The sequence below is a fragment of the Heterodontus francisci genome, chromosome 2 (assembly GCF_036365525.1).
Source record: "Heterodontus francisci isolate sHetFra1 chromosome 2, sHetFra1.hap1, whole genome shotgun sequence".
NCBI classification, from domain to species: domain Eukaryota; kingdom Metazoa; phylum Chordata; class Chondrichthyes; order Heterodontiformes; family Heterodontidae; genus Heterodontus; species Heterodontus francisci.
The window spans coordinates 208,327,946-208,345,051 of NC_090372.1; the positions used below are offsets into that span (position 1 = coordinate 208,327,946).

Below are 17,106 nucleotides of genomic sequence, written 5' to 3' on the forward strand. Positions count from 1 at the left end.
CTAACTCCTTCTTGAAAACATACAATGTTTTGGCCTCAACTGCTTTCAGTGGTAGCGAATTCCACAGGCTCACCACTCTCTGGGTGAAGAAATTTCTCCTAATCTCAGTCCTGAAAGATTTACCCCGTATCCTTGGACTATGACCCCTGGTTCTGGACTCCCCCACCATCGGGAACATCCTTCCTGCATCTATCCTGTCAAGTCCTGTTAGAATTTTATAGGTTTCTATGAGATCCCCCCTCACTCTTCTGAACTCCAGCGAATGCGATCCTAACCAACTCAATCTCTCCTCTCATCCCAAGAATTAGTCTGGTAAACCTTTGCTGCACTCCCTCTATAGCAAGAACATCCTTCCTCAGATAAGGTGACCAAAACTGCACACAATATTCCAGGTGTGGCCTCACCAAGGCCCTGAATAATTGCAGCAAGACATCCCCTGCTCCTGTACTCGAATGCTCTCGCTATGAAGGCCAACAGACCATTTGCCTTTTTTACCGCCTGTTGCACCTGCATGCTTACCTTCAGCGACTGGTGTATGAGAACACCCAGGTCTCGTTGCATATTCCCTTCTCTCAGTTTATAGCCGTTCAGATAATAATCTGCCTTCCTATTTTTGCTACCAAAGTGGGTAACCTCACATTTATCCACATTATACTGCATCTGCCATGCATTTGCCCACTCCCTCTACTTGTCCCAATCACCCTCAAGCCTCTCTACATCCTCCCTCCCAGATTTGTGTCATCTGCAAATTTGGAGATATTACATTTAGTTCCCTTATCTAAATCATTAATATATATTGTGAATAGCTGGGGTCCTACAACCAACCCCTGCGGTACCCCACTAGGCACTGCCTGCCATTCGGAAAAAGACCTGTTTATTCCTACTCTTTGTTTCTTGTCTGTCAACCAATTTTCTATCTATCGCAATACATTACCCCCAATCCCATGCGCTTTAATTTTACATACTAATCTCTTATGTGGGACTTTGTCGAAAGCCTTCTGAAAGTCCAAATAAACCACATCCCCCTCATCAACTCTACTAGTTACATCCTCAAAGAATTCTAGTAGATTTGTCAAGCATGATTTCCCTTTCGTAAATCAATGCTGACTCTGTCTGATTCTACCACTGTTCTCCAGTTGTGGCTCAGTGGTAGTAATCTTGCTCTGAGTCAGGAGGTTATGGGTTCAAGCTCATTTCAGAGACCTGAGCGCATAATTCAAGCTGACACTACAGTGCAGCACCGAGGGTCTGCTGTACTGTCAGAGATGCAGTCCATGGACACGTGGCGCCAATCTCGGAGCTGGTACTCACGAGGGTGAGATCGAGTGATGTTGCATCTTGAAGTGGCAGAAGATCTCCACATCTTCAACAGCAGAAATGAAAGAGATGGACAAGGGTTAGCAAAGAAAGATGTGGCTGGTAAAAGCATCTGCAGTTTTTCATGTAGAGTACCTAGCGTGAGTTGAAATAAAGTGGGAACAAGAGCATAAAGTGGGAACAAACCCTCCCCAATGTCTCTTTTCCAGCATTGCCAGTTGCCACAGCCATGATTAAGCCCCTCCATGTGATGGCTAGCATGCTCTCTTTGACAGGGAAAGAGGGTGTGCAGGTGGGCTCGGCCTCCTCCACTGGAAGCCTCCTGTCTGGAATTGTGGCCAAGCTCCTCCTGGAAGAAAGAGGGGAGTTAGTGAAATCTTTGTAAATTATTTAGAGAAGGTGCTTGTCATGATCGAATAGCTGTGCATAAAATGTGAGGAAGTGAGAAATGGAATAGTGGTGAAAGTAAGAAGTGCAGAATGTGGAATTATGAGATGTAGTGAAGAATGATGCAATAATTGTCGGACAGTAAACCGAAGCAACAGAGGGAAGTATTGAGTGGTGAGGGTAGAGATGGTGGAGGTGTGAGTAGAGATTGAGAGAGCATTATTCTAACCGTGCTAATCTGGTGTGGTCATTTAAATTTTAATTATGTCCTTGGAGCTAAGCTGCTGGCATTAACTTCCTCTGCAATCTCCTCACACTGGTGGTGAAGATGTTACCTGGAGAGCTTTCTGGGTGGGGTGAGAGTGGGTATGAAGGGAGGAAACAGGATTTCCATCCTGCTGTCCACTACCTGTACCAGGGTCTCCACAGAGGCATCGAAAAATCTGGGCACCCAGTTAGTGCTTCTCCCAGCCATTTCTTGGTTTAGAAACTCTTTGTCTGCAACCAGAATGTACTTCCCCCTGTAACACGTGCTGGCTGACTTTTAAATGGTGTCAGAGATGCTTATTTCTGACAACCTCCCCAAACGTATATGCAGACAATGAATAGGGCAAGTAATGCTTGTTGCATGCAAGAATCATTTTAGTGAAGTCCCAGTACCAATTTCAGGTGCTGGCTGGGACTGAGCAAACAGGCACAACAACCATGCTGCCCCTCTGTGTCTCTTATCAGGTTCAATCGAATTACTAGGTCTAGGTCTATATGTTTAGCTCATTTACAAGACCAAAATCATAAAAAGGTGCTGCAACTTGCAAATAGGGATTTGCTATTCAGAAAGAGTACATTCACCCAATTTACATCATTGACAACAAATCCTGCCTGGTTTCCAAGATAGAACTAGTTCTTATGGAGTAATGGAAGATCTCAGCAGTCAGCTAGGGGCTTGTGATTCTTTGACATGAGATCTGATGGAACATGTAAGAGACCAAAACAGTTGCTTCACCAGGGAAAGTGATCACGGTGATTTTAAAAGCTCCCTCCTTTTGTTTTATTCATTCATGGGATGTGGGCGTCGCTGGCTAGGCCAGCATTTATTGCCCACCCCTAATTGCCCTTGAGAAGGTGGTGGTGAGCTGCCTTCTTGAACCGCTGCAGTCCATATGAGGTAGGTACACGCACAGTGCTGTTTGGAAGGGAGTTCCAGGATTTTGACCCAGCGACAGTGAAGGAACGGCGATATAGTTCCAAGTCAGGATGGTGTGTGACTTGGAGGGGAACTTGCAGGTGGTGGTGTTCCCATGCATTTGCTGCCCTTGTCCTTCCAGTCGGCAGAGGTCGCGGGTTTGGAAGGTGCTGTCTAAGGAGCTTTGGTGCGTTGCTGCAGTGCATCTTGTAGATGGCACACACTGCTGCCACTGTGGGTGGTGGAGGGAGTGAATGTTTGTGAATGGGGTGCCAATCAAGCGGGCTGCTTTGTCCTGGATGGTGTCGAGCTTCTTGAATGCTGGCAAGTGGACGGTATTTCATCACACTCCTGACTTGTGCCTTGTAGATGGTGGACAGACTTTGGGGGAGTCATGAGGTGAGTTACTCGCTGCAGGATTCCTAGCCTCTGACCTGCTCTTGTAACCACGGTATTTATATGGCTACTCCAGTTCAGTTTCTGGTCAATGGGAGGCCCTAGGATGTTGATAGTGGGGGATTCAGCGATGGCAATGCCATTGAATGTCGTGGGGAGATGGTTAGATTCTCTCTTGTTGGAGATGGTCATTGCCTGGCACTTGTGTGGTGCGAATGTTACTTGTCACTCATCAGCCCAAGCCTGGATATTGTCCCAAGTCTTGCTGCATTTCTACACGGACAGCTTCAGTATCTGAGGAGTCACGAGTGGTGCTGAACATGGTCCTGCTCCACTAATTATTTATTTATACAAATATACAATTTACAGCACAGAAAGAGGCATTTCAGCGCAACTGGTCTGTGCCAGTGTTTATTCTCCAGATGAGCTTCCTTCCTCTTTACTTCATCTCCTGCATATTCTTCCAGTCCTTTCTCTCTCAAGCATTTATCAAGCTGTCTCTTTTAGAGCGTGGGGAAATGTCCTAAGGACACTGGGAGATTATTAATAACTTTCGCAAGTTGTCATTCTTCATCTGTATTTCTAGTAGGCTAAGTGACTATATGGGTGGAACCAGTAGAACAGGAAATAGGTGCAACTTCCTTGCGCCGATGCTGTCCTCACATGCTGCTGCTATGCAGAAACTTTCTAGTAGGGGTTGTGGGATAGTGATCCAGAGCACGGACACTTGCTGATTCCCCATCCCTTTCAAGCACAGAGACATTAAGGCCAAGTGTAGTAAACTACACTCTTGCCTCGGCTCAGATCTGCTATTTCAACACAGAACGCTTTTTTTTAAAAAGCAACTTAATGAGATTCTACTTTTGGCAAATTCTAACTTTTGAGAAATCTGCCATCCTGCAACTTTCTTTGTCTGGAGTTACCATATAAATAGCTTCTTAAGTGTTCATCCAGGACTGTTAGACAGTTTTTATAACCCCTGCTGACACAAAGATGACAATGAAAAGTCTGCCCAAGTAGCTAGTTGTGACAGCTGCAACAAGTAATGTGTATTTTACTGCACTCTCACTGAATGTGGCTGGAATTCTGTCCTACTAAATGAATAACTATGGATTTTATCAGAACTTAAATAGCTCCTATAGTAATCATCAGCTTAGCTTGTGATTTTTGTGTATTTAATAACAAGAGAGATTTAATTTTTACCAGACACTTCAAGTCCAACACAACACATTACAGCCTTGGTCCAAATATGGACAAAAGAGTGAAACTCCAGAGGTGAGTTGAGAGTGACTGCCCTTGACATCAAGGCAGCAATTTACCAATACGGCATCAAGGAGCCCTAGCAAAACTGGAGTCAATGGGAATCAGGGGAAAACTCCGCTGGTTGGAGTCATACCTAGCACAAAGGAAGATGGTTGTGGTTGTTGGAGGTTAAACATCTCAGTCCCAGGACATCACCACAGGAATTCTTCAGGGTAGTGTCCTAGGCCCAACCATCTTCATCTACTTCATCAATGACCTTCCCTCCATCATAAGGTCAGAAGTGGGGATGTTCGCTAATGCTTGCACAATGTTCAGCACCATTCGCGATTCCTCAGGTACTGAAGCAGGCCGTGTCTAGATGCAGGAAGACTGGGACAACATCCAGGCTTGGGCTGATAAGTGGTAAGTAACATTCATGTCACACAGGTGCCAGGCAATGACTATCTCAAACAAGAGAGAATCTAACCATCACCCGTTGATGTTTAATGGCACTATCATCGTTGAATCCCCCACTATCAACATACTGGGGGTTACCATTGACCAGAAACTGAACTGGAGTAGCCACATGAACACTGTGGCTACAAGAGCAGGTCAGAGGCTGGGAATTCTGCAGTGAGTAACTCACCTCCTGTCTCCCCAGTGCCTGTCCACCATCTACAAGGCACAAGTCAGGCGTGTGATAGAATACTCTCCACCACCTTCAACATTCACTCCCTCCACCACAGACGCACAGTGGCAGCAGGGTGTACCATCTACAAGATGCACTGCAGCAACTCACCAATCTTCTTCGACATCACCTTCCAAACCCGCGGCCTCTACCACCTAGAAGGATAGGGGCAGCAGATGCTTGGGAACACCACCACCTGCAAGTTCCCCTCCAAGCCACACACCACCCTGACTTGGAACTATATCGCCATTCCTTCACTGTTGCTGGGCCAAGATCCTGGAACTCCCTTCCTAACAGCACTCTTGGTGTACCTATACCTCAAGGACTGCAGTGGTTCGAGAAGTCAGCTCACCACCACCTTCTCAAGGGCAGTTAGGCGTGGGCAATAAATGCTGGCCTAGCCAGCGATGCCCACATTCCCCGAATGAAAAAAAACACTTGTCTGGATGAGTGCAGCTCCAACAACACTCAAGAAGCGTGACACCATTCAGGACAAAGCAACCACCCACGGCTCCAATTCCTCCCCTGTGCCCACACCATCTGCAACACACACTCCAAGTCAGATAGCAGATGAGGGCAAGGTAGGAATTGAGAAGGGGATAAGACAGTAACATACTGACATCCTTAATGCTCTCGACAATGCCAGTTGCAACGTGCTGTGTTGCACCCGGAGCACCATCTCCTTCATAAGGCTCAGGGGATGCAGGCATACTTGTCCTTGCTGCTTCTGCTCTGCTCCCTTCTATGCTGCGACAGAGAGGGAAGTCAGTGATTTTGTTGCACTGCGTTTGCATGATGTGCCTGCCATAGCTGAAGGTATGTAGAGGCAGCAAGAGGTAGGTGTGAGGCTGGCATCACTGGAGGGTGTGCGAGGGTGAGGTGAACTATTTAAATACAAAACCTGTGTCCTGACTGCTAGGGATTGCCGATGGGTGAGTGATGGGAGTATAGTGCATTCAGCAGCATGAGGGGTTGATGATGTGGTGGGTACGAGATGTCATGTGAAGATGCATTCAATGACCTTGACCACCCACAAGGTCAGTGAACTTTCTGCGGCACTGCAGCCAGGTCTTCGGGGCCAAACTCCTTCCACCGACTTCCCTAACCACCTGCTCCCATTCCCTTTGCAGGAAGTTCCTTGACTCTTGATCACACCCCCTCCCCACGGAAACATGGCTTCTCTTCTCCTATCCATCTCCATGACTAAGGCCTTCAGCGCCTCATCTGCGAACCTGGGAGCCCTTTCTCTGCACTGGTTCTTTATTTCAAATTGCAGACAATTGCAGTAGAGGCAGTCAACAGTAGCTTTCTTTCAGTCAGTGCAGCGCCCCCTTAAAAGGGACAGACTGCCTTGAAGAGGCAGAGGCTAGTTGGAATACGTGCTAGCCTCACACGCTGTTCCCCACCCCAACGAGTGTGCAGCCAGCCAGCTGCATGCTACCATCAGGCATTTGAGAAGACAGCACAAAGTCTCGTGATGCATTCTTCAAAGGGGCCAGTCAGAATTGTGACCCCGTGCCCAAAAAAGAGCTACAGACATATTTTTAGCTCAGCATATTTTATATACTGTCATTACAGATGAGGAATACAATTCATGACTAGTTAACTGCTATAACTGAAATTACTGAATATGCACAATTATGGTTGCACATAGGCTTTTCACGTGTAACCAGTTAGCTCTGTGGCCTTGCAGGAATAGGGGGTAACTTCAATAGAATCAAAGAATGTTAAGGCACAGAAACAAGACATTCTGGTCATCAAGTCTGCACGTGTTTTCCCCATGTTAGCCAACTGTCCAATGTCACTGCACTGCTTACTCCCCACATCCTTTAATATTCTTTTTTTTCAAACCTAATTTATCAAGTCTCCCTTCATAATTTTAAGTCCTCATTCTTGGTAACATCCTCGTAAATCTACACTGAATCTTTTCCATTGCTTTTACATTCTTCCTTTGAGACAACGTATCCTTCCTTTAAGACATGAAGGTGCTTGTTACTGAATTGGATTTAAGTTGATTCATGCAAAAATAGGTGTCTGAAAAAGTTGCAGTTAATCATGGTTTTAAGATGGCTGGATGTTGGTTTATATATTCATTCAAGTTCAATATATTCATTTGATTAGGTGAACAGAACTTTTTAAACAGAACTCCAGAAGGATCTGACCAATGCCTTGTATACCAACAACATCTTGATCTGTTGAAGGAATTCGGATGAAGTGTACAACTTTGTTCTCCAAGTTTCTGACATCATTTGACCTTAGTGCATGCACAGTAATCACATCCAGGTGCCAATTTTCCTATGTTTAAGCTATTTGAATCCTCAATCTGAGTAATGCTGTGTAATATCTCCCAAGTGCCTATTATCTCAATCATTTTAATTTTCTTGAAGAAATGCTGTCACAGTCTTTAAAGTTTAATACTATGTTTGCAATAAAAAGCACAGGTTGTACAACTTATTAAAAGTTGGCAATCACATTTGGCTGTAGGTGCAATTTATATGACATGTTGTTGAATGAACAAGCTGAATCATGCACTGTGAAGTGAGCAATTCTTACAAGAATGAAAAGTCCTCATATGGCTTGCTAAAACAGCTGATCTAAATAGTACCAGACTGTATAACATTTGCTGACATGCATTATTTCCAATTTTACCAGCACTGGAAATATCAGGGGTAATTTTGCAATGGATGCACAGTAATTAATAGATGTGTGGAACTGTGACCGACGCAGATGTGAAGTTGCTGGCTTATTGGGATCACTCAGATCGTTTTCACAGCTGGCCGCACTGCTCTTACAAACAGTGCACGGAAGGCTCATTTAAGCACTAAAAAAGTTATTCAATTATCATGGCCCAGCGTAAAATTTCTTGAGGTCTTCTCTAGAATTGCACAGGCAGAACTATAGATGCACTTTTATTTTTGGCTCAGCTTCCAAAATTTTTGTAGTTGCTTGATTTTTCACATTATAACATTTGAGAGGGCTTGTAATTTGTTTTAAGCATTTTAAGCATGTCACAATGGCCATTCTTTTTCCCTCCTGGAGAGCTTGAGGATGAGGAGGAATTGCAAAAGACAGTCTGCCTGAACCTCAGGAGGGATCAATAACCAGAGGGCATAGATTTAAGGTAAGCGGCAGGAGGTTTAGAGAGGATTTGAGGAAAAAATTCTTCACTCAGAGGGTGGTTGGAATCTGGAATGCACTGCCTGAAGAGGTGGTAGAGGAAGTATTTAGATGAGCATACAAGGCTACGGGCCAAGTGCTGGAAAATGGGATTAGAATAGTTAGGTGCTTGATGGCTGGCATGGACATGATGGGCCAAAGGGCCTGTTTCTGTGCTGTATAACTCTATGACTCAGGTGAGTTCTACAGACCTGCCATTACATGAAGTATTCTGGTTAATAAGACTATTTCTCCCTCTTGGCCACACTTGCTGTGTCTTCCTCTCAGCACGCACACAATGCTAAACTGCCTTAAACATCTTTAAACACCTTCAAGAGGAAAAATGCTAACTTTCTGTCACTCTTCATGCAGGAAAAGATAGCTCAAGACCAAAAGCAGACTTCAAGATCAGGAGGTGGTCCTGCTGCACTGCAAATTCTGACGCTGATGGAGCAGACACTTATCAACATCATCAGCAGAGAGAGGTCACGCAGCAGTGGAGATGGCCAGGCTGGAGGCCATGCTCAGCAGGGTGTTAGTTTATCTTCCCTTTCTTTCCTCTTTCTATTTAAAACACACAGGTGCACACACACACACCCCATCACAACCTGGTCCTGCAGTGTGATGACACTCATCTGTTACTGCTCACCCTTACTATTGCATGTTAACCCACGCCCCCTGCCCTTTCTTCAGACAAAAAGGGCAAGGTGACTGCAGTTCTGATGAAGGGTCACTGACCTGAAACATTAACTCTGCTTCTCTCTCCACAGATGCTGCCAGACCTGCTGAATATTTCCAGCATTTCTTGTTTTTATTTCAGATTTCCAGCATCTGCAGTATTTTGCTTTTAACTCCTGAAACTGGTTGGCTCTGAACTTAAATTTAAGAGACCTTTCTCTCTCAGTCTTGATTCCTTACCAGCTCTCTCATACTGACAAGGCCACAGTCATCAATTTCTTTGCAGCTGCTTTCACTCCAGTGCTATAACTTCAACAAAGGTGTGGCAGAAACTCCACTTATGCATGCAGTCCCAGCAAGTTCTAGCAAGAGCATCTCCAAGGAAATCTCTGGCCCACGTGTTTCCTTGTTTTTTGTTGCCTAGATGAGTAGGAAGCCAAATGCTTGACCTCTAGATGGGCAAGTCGCCAAAGGCTTAACCTCAGACTCTCTCCCAGCTTCTCATGACTGGCTGACTTGACAATTAATTCACTTACCACCCTCGTTGGAAGGAGCTTCCTGCTACTACACTTAGCGTCCTCAAATGACTAGGTCCTCCTAACACAATAAATGTGAATGGTCACTGAAATGCCTGAATGTGTTACCATTAATTGATTTAACAAATAATGATATTAATGAACAGAAAAAAATGTAAGAAGGGTAGCCACCATATGAAAGAAAGAGAGAGGTTAATATTTTGGGTGGGGTATGCAGGAATCCAACTATCAGTTTTCGCTTTCAGAAGCTGACTGCCCTACTATACATTTCTAGAATGTTATGATTTATAATTTAATATCAATTTTTTGTTGCTAGTTTACATTTCCAGCCGCCTCACTGCTTGGCACTCTTAATATTGACAAAATAATGATCAATGGCAGCATTCGGTCTTACAACTCACTCCTGACCATGGGGGCCACTATTCCTGATTCATTTCCTGCCTTAAATGCTAATTTTAAAAGTTTATAGCTACAGTAAGAATGGAGATCAAAATTCAAAACAGCACTGTAACAAATTATATATAAAAACTACAGAATCATAGAATCTTTCAGACTATCTCACCTGTGTTAGCTCTCTGAAAGAGCCAAATACTTAGTCCATTCCTCTGCCCATTTAAAACTTTCTTTTTCAAACATTCATCCACTTTCCTTTGAAATGCTATTTATGGCTTCTGCTTCCATCTATTTAAAGCATTAGCTTAGACACTGCTGAAGTCTAGATGAATGTAGTCCCAGTCCATATGCCTAAATAAAATGCAGAAATAAGAGGTGAAAGAAAGACTTGCATTTATAAAAGCACCTTTCACAACCTCAGGATTTCCCAAAGCACTTTACAGCCAATGAAATACTTTTGAAATGCAGTCACTGTTGTAATGTAGGAAATGCAGCAGTCAATTTGTGCACAGCAGGCTCCCACAACCAGCAATGAAATAAATGACCAGATCATTTGTTTTAGTAATGTTGGTTGAAGGATAAATATTGGCCAGGACACTGGGAGAACTCTCCTGTTCCTCTTTGAATGGGGTGAAAGGGCAGATCGAGCCTCAGTTCAATGTCTCATCCAAAACAATAAATGTTTATCGCCTGTTCTAGGCTGTTCTTCCCCAGAATGTCAGAACTCCTGAACTCCTTACCTCCCTTAGTCTTGCTTTCCACCTATCTTCAGGCTTTTAAAAGCCAAGCTTCCCATCACCTAATCACTGGTTCATTATTTACTTCATCTTCTTTCCTACTCTTTTCAATATTCCTGGTGTACTCCACTATGGCCCTTGGCCTAGTTTTCTTCATGACAAAAATATTAGTCAATAGTTTATATTCCCTTACAATCTGTATAAAATGGATTTTCAAATGGAGAATAAAAAAACTAATTTTGACAACAGTTAAAGAAGTTTAATTTCATAATGGTGCCACAAAGTCAGATGATCAATGTACATTTCCTGTCCAAGATAATTTTGTTCTGGTTTACTGATCTTTTTCCTTTATGGTGCTACAGGGTAAGATTCTAGAGGTTCCAATATAATAAATTACTCATCTAAATAGACATGGGTTAATTATAGGCAACCAGCATGAATTTGTCTGACAAACCTAATTGAGTTCTTTGAGTAAATAAACCGAATACATTGAGAAAGGAAACACAGAGGATGTTGTGTAAATGCGTAACAAAATGCTGCATAAGGAACTTGTTGATCAAACTACTATAGAATTTCCCACAGTATTTAAAACGTTACTGAAGTCAAGGAGACAGTTTGCTTGTATTACGTGTACGTATTTTTGCTACTTAGGCTGAATATTGCAGCCTCGATAAGAAGTTGGTTAAAGGACAGAAAACAGAGACTAGTGCTTAATAATTATTGAATTGGAGTGATATGAACAGTGGTGATCTCCAGAAATCAGTGCCAGACCTACTGCTCTTCCCAATACATATAAATGATCTAGACTTGGTTATGGAGCGAGCAAGATCAATATATGAAAATTACACAAAAATAGGGAACCACAGAATCATAGAATGGTTATAGCACAGGAGGCGGCCATTTGGCCCATCGTGTCTGTGCCGGCTCTCTACAAGAGCAACTCATCTCAGCCCACTCCCCCTCCTTTACCCTGTAGCCCTGCCAATTTTCTCTTTTCAGATAATCATCCAACTCTCTATTAAAGGCCTCGACTGAATCTACCTCCACCACACTCTCAGGCAGTGCACTCCAGATCCTAACCACTTGCTGCATAAAAAAGTTTTTCCTCATGTCACCGTTGCTTCTTTTACCAATCACCTTAAATCAGTGATTTGGTTCTGGATCCTTCAGCCAATGGGAACAGTTGCTCCCTATCTACACTCTCCAGACCCCTCATGATTTTGAGCACCTCTATCCAATTTCTTCTTAATTTTCTCTTCTCCAAGGAGAACAGACCCAGCTTCTCCAACCTATCCACGTAACTGAAGTTCCGCATCCCCCGAAACAGTCTCGTGAATCTTTTCTGTACCCTCTCTAATGCCTTAGCATCGTTCCCAAAGTGTGGTGCCCAGAACTGAAAACAACACTCCAGTTGAGGCCAACCAGTGTTTTATACTGGTTTATCATAACTTCCTTATTTTTGTACCCTATGCTCCCATTTATAAAGCCCAGGATCCCGTATGCTTTATTAACAGTTTTCTCAACACGTCCTGCAACCTTCAATGGTTGTGCACATATACCAAGTGCCTGTGTTCCTGCACCCCATTTAGAATTGTACCCTTTATTTCATATTGCTTCTCCTTATTCTTCCTGCCAAATGAATCACCACACTTTTCTGCATGAAATTTCATATGCCACTTGATCACCCATTCCACCAGCCTGTCTATGTGCATCGCTAATGAACACCGTAAGGAACTTCGAAATATGAGAAATGTGAGTTGATACATTTTGGCTGGAAAAAGACAACAACTAAATGGTAAACTTTAAAATGAGTAGAGAAGCAGAGATACTTAGGTGGTTAGGATTTACAAATCTTTAAAAGTGAGGGAGAAAACTGATAAAGCTATAGAAAAAAGCAGTTGGAATCATCAATTTTATAAATACATAATCATAAATATAATTAAAGAAACAATACAATGCTCTAAAAATCATTAAGTAAGCCACAGTTAAAATATGGGGCTAAATTTTAATGTAACGGCTCAGGTCTCGCCAGCGGCACCAGAGGCGGGTGACGTTGGCGGACAAGCGAAACACAGCCGGCTGACAGCAAGCACGCGGCAGCCGGCCAATTGAGGAAAGGGAGGCATGAGACCTGTGCAATCAAACACCAGTGCAAGAAGCAGGTCAATGATCTGGGCTGCTAAGGCAAGAACTCAAAACACTTTGGACCCTTTGGACAATACATGTGGCAGAGCTAGATAGAACATTTTTTTTTATTCATTCGTGGGATGTGGGCGTCACTGGCTAGGCCACCATTTATCGCCCATCCTTAATTGCCCTTGAACTGAGTGGCTTGTTCGGCCATTTGGCTCTTCGAGCCTGCTTCGCCATTCATAATGATCATGGCTGATCATCCAACTCAGTAACCTGTTCCAGCTTTCGCCCCATACCCTTTGATCCCTGTAGACCCAAGAGCTATATCTATCTTCAACCTCAATCTTCAATCTTTGGCCTCCTTGTCTCAAGAGACAATGGGTAAGTGCCTGGAGGTGGTCAGTGGTTTGTGGAGCAGCGCCTGGAGTGACAAACTCTTCCACAGGTGCTGCAGATAAAATTGGTTGTCAGGGCTGTTACACAGTTGGCTCTCTCCTTGCGCTTCTGTCTTTTTTCCTGCCAACTGCTAAGTCTCTTCGTCTCGCCACGCTTTAGCTCCGCCTTTATGGTTGCCCGCCAGCTCTGGTGATCACTGGCAACTGACTCCCATGACTTGTGATCAATGTTACAGGACTTCAAGTCGCGTTTGCAGACGTCTTTAAAGCGGAGCCATGGACAGCCGGTGGGTCTGGTACCAGTGACGAGCTCGCTGTACAATGCGTCCTTGGGGATCCTGCCATCTTCCATGTGGCTCACATGGCCAAGCCATCTCAGACGTCGCTGGCTTAGTAGGGTGTATATGCTGGGGATGTTGGCCTCCTCGAGGACTTCTGTGTTGGAGATACGTTCCTGCCACCTGATGCCAAGGATTCTCCGGAGGCAGCGAAGATGGAATGAATTGAGACGTCGCTCTTGGCTGACGTACGTTGTCCAGGCCTCGCTGCCGTAGAGCAAGGTACTGAGGACACAGGCTTGATACACCTGGACTTTTGTGTTCTGTGTCAGTGCGCCATTTTCCCACACTGTCTTGGCCAGTCTGGACAGCGCAGAGGAAGCCTTTCCCATGCGCTTGTTTAATTCTGCATCGAGAGACAGGTTACTGGTGACAGTTGAGCCTAGGTAGGTGAACTCTTGAACCACTTCCAGATCGCCGATATTGATAGATGGGGCATTTCCGACGTCCTGCCCCATGATGTTCGTTTTCTTGAGGCTGATGGTTAGGCCAAATTCATTGCAGGCAGCCGCAAACCTGTCGATGAGTATCTGCAGACACTCTTCAGTGTGAGATGTTAATGCAGCATCGTCAGCAAAGAGGAGTTCCCTGATCAGGACTTTTCGTACTTTGGTCTTCGCTTTTAGATGGACAAGGTTGAACAACCTGCCCCCTGATCTTGTGTGGAGGAAAATTCCTTCTTCTGAGGACTTGAATGCATGTGAGAGCAGCAGGGAGAAGAAAATCCCAAACAGTGTAGGTGCGAGAACACAGCCCTGTTTCACACCACTCAGGATTGGAAAGGGGTCTGATGAGGCGCCGCTATGCTGAATTGTGCCTTTCATATTGTCACGGAATGAGGTGATGATACTTAGTAGCTTTGGTGGGCATCCAATCTTTTCTAGTAGTCTGAAGAGACCACTTCTGCTGATGAGGTCAAAGGCTTTGGTGAGATCAATGAAAGAAACGTAGAGGGGCATCTGTTGTTCACGGCATTTCTCCTGTAGCTGGCGAAGGGAGAACAGCATGTCAATGGTGGATCTCTCTGCACGAAAGCCACACTGTGCCTCAGGATAGACACGCTCAGCCAGCTTCTGGAGCCTGTTTAAAGTGACACGAGCGAAGACTTTCCCCATTATGCTGAGCAGGGAGATTCCACGGTAGTTGTTGCAGTCACCGCGGTCACCCTTGTTCTTATAGAGGGTGATGATATTGACAACGCGCATGTCCTGTGGTACTGCTCCCTCATCCCAGCACAGGCAAAGCAGCTCGTGCAGAGCTGAAAGTATAGCAGGCTTGGCACTCTTGATGATTTCAGGGGTAATGCCGTCCTTCCCAGGGGCTTTTCCGCTGGCTAGAGAATCAATGGCATCACTGAGTTCAGATTTTGTTGGCTGTTCGTCCAACTCATCCATGATTGGCAGAGACAGGGTTGCATTGAGGGCGGTCTCAGTGACAACATTTTCCCTGGAGTACAGTTCTAGGTAGTGTTCCACCCAGCAGTCCATTTGTTTGCGTTGGTCAGTGATTGTGTCCCCTGATTTAGATTTGAGGGGGGCAATCTACTTGACGGTTGGCCCAAAAGCTCTCTTAATGCCATCATACATCCCTCTGATATTTCCTGTGTCAGAGGCCAGCTGGATATGACTGCATAGATGTTGCCAGTAGTCATTTGCGCAGCGCCTGGCTGTTCTTTGTGCAGCGCTTTTAGATTAGAGATACAGCACTGAAACAGGCCCTTCGGCCCACCGAGTCTGTGCCGACCATCAACCACCCATTTATACTAATCCTACACTAATCCCATATTCCTACCAAACATCCCCACCTGTCCCTATATTTCCCTACCACCTACCTATACTAGGGGCAATTTATAATGGCCAATTTACCTATCAACCTGCAAGTCTTTTGGCTTGTGGGAGGAAACCGGAGTACCCGGAGAAAACCCAAGCAAACACAGGGAGAACTTGCAAACTCCACACAGGCAGTACCCAGAATCGAACCTGGGTCCCTGGAGCTGTGAGGCTGCAGTGCTAACCACTGCGCCACCCTTATGGGCTTCTGGCAGCTTTAAGTGCTACGGATGTTAACTCGCTGGGGGCTTTCTTGTAGTTCAGCAGTGCAATGCGCTTAGCGGCTATGACAGGTTCCAGCTCTTCAATGTGAGATTGAAACCAGTCTGCATTCTGCTTCACACAACTGCCATAGGTTGTCATTGCTGAGTCATAGATGGCGTCTCTGATGTGGGCCCACTTGGTCCCTGCATCCCCTGTGGGAGTGTTTTGGAGGGCTTTTTCAAGTGAATTTAGAAACTTGTTTAACAGCAGTGAATGAGAAATTCTGCTAGTGTTGATGCGCGGGCGGCCCTTCTGCTTGGAGTGATGTAGCTTCTTTGGTTTGAGGCTAACCTTGCTGCACACCAGGGAATGGTCGGTGTCGCAGTCCGCACTGTGGAAACTGCGTGTGATTTGAACACTGTTTAAAGAGGCTCGCCTTGTAACGATGAGGTCCAGCTGGTGCCAACGACGTGATCTTGGGTGCCTCCAAGAAACCTGGTGACAGGGTTTAGTGTGAAAGAATGAGTTGGTGATGCAGAGGTTATGATAGGTACACAACTCAAGCAGTCTCTGTCCATTCTCATTCATCCTTCCAATGCCAAAGCACCCAAGGCAGGAAGGCCATGAGTCATGGTCAGCCCCAACCCTGGCATTAAAGTCCCCCAGCAGGAATAGGTGTTTGGTGTTGGGGATGCTACTAATGATATTAGTCTACTGAGCTCGTTGTTGATGATAGCTGTCTTCCGAGAATCGTTGATTTGTGTAAAGTCATCCGACAGGCCAGGACACATTGTTCTGACGTTCCAGCTTGCAAAACGAAGGGCTGGTACCTTCTTTCCTTTTTTGATCGTGCTGTTTGGTGCCGTGTTACAGTCCACTTGTCGGGAAATGACCCTCAGCTCCAAGCACCCATTGAAGCAGGTGGACTGTGGCGGGACAGAACCTTACTGACTGGGGGCTGCCCGGTTTGAGGCGGGCAGTAGCTGTCCAGTGAGATGCGATGACCTCTCCCACCGACAAAGGCAACCCGTGGCGCCCAATCTCTACGCCAATTGAGCTGGACTTATAACCCGTAACTGCTGCCTTCCATGTTGATTTGGTCGCTGTGAGGCGACTATGGAGTGAACTCTCCATGGCGCATGCCTGAGCGGATGTATGGAGGTTGTGAGTTGCCCAAGCGTCAAAACCCCCCGCTCGGCCTTCCTGGTGGGGTCCAAGGGAGTGCAGAGCACGGCGCTTGGCACCAGTATGGCTGCAGGACCTGCTGGAAACATGCCAAAAGTGACACATGACCGCCTTCGGGGTTCCGCTCCGGATTTTCTGTTCGGGTTTACTCCCTTCACCTTGATCTCTCCCGAGACGCCCACAAGGCAGTGGGGGTTGTTGGGGCCCCTACACAGGGGTAGGTGGATGCCGGTGGGAGGAGGTGGAGGGAAGGCGGGGGGGGGAAGGGGTGGAGGTAAGGGGGGGGGAAGGGGGTGCGGGGGGGTGGGT

The 17,106-nt window shown here is 45.6% G+C and overlaps 1 protein-coding gene across 11 annotated transcripts in view; it reads right to left on the reverse strand.

The window, feature by feature from the left end:
- gjc2 (gap junction protein gamma 2) overlaps positions 1 to 17,106 on the reverse strand; it is a 202,843-nt gene that overhangs the window by 85,579 nt on the left and 100,158 nt on the right. For 7 of the 11 annotated variants that reach the window (XM_068015236.1, XM_068015298.1, XM_068015270.1 and 4 more), the window contains one exon: positions 10,146 to 10,327. The exons of the other annotated variants lie outside the window; for them this stretch is intronic. The gene's annotated coding sequence lies outside the window, so the exon portion shown is untranslated. The remainder of the gene's footprint in view (positions 1 to 10,145; positions 10,328 to 17,106) is intronic. 11 annotated transcript variants of the gene reach the window in all.